This window comes from Chlorocebus sabaeus, chromosome 13, assembly GCF_047675955.1.
Source record: "Chlorocebus sabaeus isolate Y175 chromosome 13, mChlSab1.0.hap1, whole genome shotgun sequence".
Taxonomy (NCBI): Eukaryota; Metazoa; Chordata; class Mammalia; order Primates; family Cercopithecidae; genus Chlorocebus; species Chlorocebus sabaeus.
Window position 1 is genome coordinate 58,856,806 of NC_132916.1, and position 3,168 is coordinate 58,859,973.

At 42.3% G+C, this 3,168-nt stretch overlaps 1 pseudogene; it reads right to left on the minus strand.

Annotated features, from left to right (window-relative positions):
* Positions 1-451: 451 nt before the first annotated feature.
* LOC103241003 (putative coiled-coil-helix-coiled-coil-helix domain-containing protein CHCHD2P9, mitochondrial) lies at positions 452-1,263 on the minus strand (annotated as a pseudogene).
* Between the last annotated feature and the right edge of the window lie 1,905 nt (positions 1,264-3,168).

A 3,168-nucleotide genomic window follows, 5' to 3' on the forward strand; every position in this document is an offset into this window, starting at 1 on the left:
GCCTCTGAGAGTGTTGGGAATACAGGCAAGAGCCACCACGCCCAGCCAGGACGAGTTTTACAATAAAGGCCAGTGAATAAGACCTGTAATGAAAACACTCAAGAGTCTAATTAGAGAAAACTTTAGAATCAGGATAAAAGAAATGAGTTACTATTAGCATAAGGCTTAGAACTCAAGTCATTCTTATTTTTGGAAGACAATCACTTTATTCTAATTAACTCATAAATAAAATAATAACAGCTAATTTAACAGAATAAAATCATAACAGCTAGTTTAAAGAGGCCACGCAAACATTGGCCCAGCCCTAAATTCCACACCATCTTAATGGAATTCTACAAAGTAAGAACAGCCTCTTCCATTTTAATTCTGAAGGAAGAAAGCCATGAATGACACCCAAGAGGTTTAACTGATGGTTACTCTTTATCTCTTCACTATCAATTATATTTTTATACTAAATTAACTTGCTATGAGAGCTGATTTTCCATTTCTCCAATTTAAACTTCTTGATTGGGCCAATCTGAAAGCAAGTCTGCACTGTTTCAGCAACTCACTGAAACCCTCGCAGAGCTTGATGTCATCCTGGTTCCGCACACACTCCAAAAACGGTTTTATCTCATAGAAGCAAGGCTGCTGCCGCTGTGGCATCTGAGTTCCCTGGGGCTCCTGGTAAGTGATGTCAGGCCTTGCAGGCTCAGCATTACTTCCTTCACTGAAGCCCCCAGTGATGGCATGACCCAGTGTGTGCCCCACGCCAGCTCCAGTGGTTGCTATCTGGGCCATCAGATCTGGCTGCCTGGGCCCAGCAGCAGGAGGGCCAGCTGCAAAGGGGGATGCCGCTGCTGGCAGCTGAGCTGCTGGTGCTGGCCTGGCTGCAGTTCTTTAGTTTTCTTTTTGTTTTTTTTTTCTGAGACCAAGTCTCACTCAGTCACCCAGGCTGAAGTGCAATGGAGTGGTGAGATCTTGGCTCACTGCAACCTCTGCCTCCTGAATTCAAGTGATTCTCCTGCCTTAGCCTCCTGAGTAGCTGAGATTATAGGCGTGTGCTATCACGTCTGGCTAATTTTTGTATTTTTAGTAGAGACAGGATTTCACCATGTTGGCCAAGCTGGTCTCAAACTCCTAACCTCAGGTGATCCAACCGCCTTGGCCTCCCAAAGTGTTGGGATTTCAGGCATGAGCCACCCTGAATGCCGTTCTCATGTGAGGTACCCGGCTGACCTGAGTGGCCACACAGGAAGTGCAGTTCCCGCTTCCACGCGGCATCCTAGGTGCACTGCAGCTTGGCATTTGGATGTGCAAAAATCTCTCAAATCATTCTTAAAGTATCTTCAGAAATCAGGAGTGGGGCATTTCTTTGCATAGGAAGTGGTACAACTTTGAATATACACCAGACATTAAAAAATAAAAATCAAAGAAAAATATTTTATTACTGTAACGAGAACTGTAGCTTCTTGTATATCCACATACACAAAGCCAAAAGTTTCAGGAAGAGATACTTATTCTTTTATTGTGTGATGTACTCTCATATATTCTATTCTACTCTTTTTTTTTCTTTCAATTTAAAAAAAGTGCTGGTTTTAACTTACTGGAATAATTTCACAACCCACTAATGAGCTACCACTTGCTGTTTGAAAAGCATTAAGATAATTGTCATTGTAGGTTAAAGATTTTCTGAGTTAAACTGACTTGAATAATAGACTTGAAAGACTTGTGTTACTTACATAGCAGAAAATCCAAGATAGGGCAGACTTTAAGAGTTCCTTGTCTTCACGTACCCAGGTACCCTGCTCTGACTTCTACAGTGTCAGTTTCACCCTCAGGTGACTCCTCCTAAAGTCGTAAGAGGCTGGTGTCTTGAACACTTTCAGTTATCCCTTCAGGCCCCTCTCTGGCCTTCTCTCTCTGCTCTGTGACTTGTATGGCTTACATGAATAAGATCCCTTACACTCTGGCTTCTGTTTGGATTCAGCTAATGGGGATCGCCTGTGGAGCTTGAACAGAAAGAAGAGAATAAAGTTGGGGCACTTATTCATCTGGCTTCTTCCCTGCACGGTCAGCTTGGGCCGACCATTTTTCATAACCCAAGTTCAAAGCTCCTCTCCAGTGGCACTCTCTACACGACTTTCTCTGGGGTTCTGATAACCCTACTCATTGTGGTTTTGGACACAGATGTGATGATGGTTCTCCTGCTCCGCATCCTAGGGTGCTGCTTTGTCCTATGTGCTTTCATTGTACTCTGCCTATGCCCTTGAATGCCTTTTATTATTAAATCATTCTTGAATTATTCTAATTTGAGTATGACAACTACATTTTAATGAGGCCCTGACTTAATACCAGCTGCCAAAAGTAGCTGTGTTCACTATCACCAGGGGAAGGAGAGATTGGTTCTTTACCAGAAACCCTGGGTAAGGCTCTGCATTTCCACCAGCTCAAACAGGCGAGGCCTGCCCATTTTTGAATGAGTCAGTGGAGGGGAAAAGGAGATGCCTTAATCATCTTATGCTACGTACCCGAGGAGGGATAGATGCTAATCCTCTACAGTGGCCACCAAATAGAGAAGCCACTCTCTGTGTTGCACCTAGAAGATTATGATATGACAACACGAGACTTAGCCCAGCATCATGGCAGCAGGTAAACAAAGGTAGTTTTTCAATGGCAAATTAAATGAGTTGATTATACAAATATTAGCAATTGGATGACTAACCCAAACATCAGAATGATGTTTTTGTCTTGAAAAAACCTTTCTCACACAGTAAGTTTTCTTTTGCCAGAATGGAGTCAGGCTAAAATTTCCAAGGTCATAGAAGACTTTATGTGTACCATACTTTAAAACAACAGTGATTTAAAAGCTACTTTCTGTACTCATTTATTTTTTCCCTAAGTCAAATTTCCTGTGATCATGCAACAAACTATTGGTTCCAGAAGCTGATCTGAAATTGGGAGAGGATGGGTTTAGTGACAGTTTCCTCTCTTTCTCTGTAGGTTACTCCAGGAGTGTTCCAGGGATCAAGGCAGGACCAGAACCAACCTAGGGAAGGCTAGCGACTTGTCTTTTCTTCTCCTTCTCAACTCTAGGAGACCAGACATAAGATGTTAACATAGAATCATTGCACCAACACTGAATGGATTTATAAAAAATTAAAATGAAGTCAGAATTTTTCTCTCTAG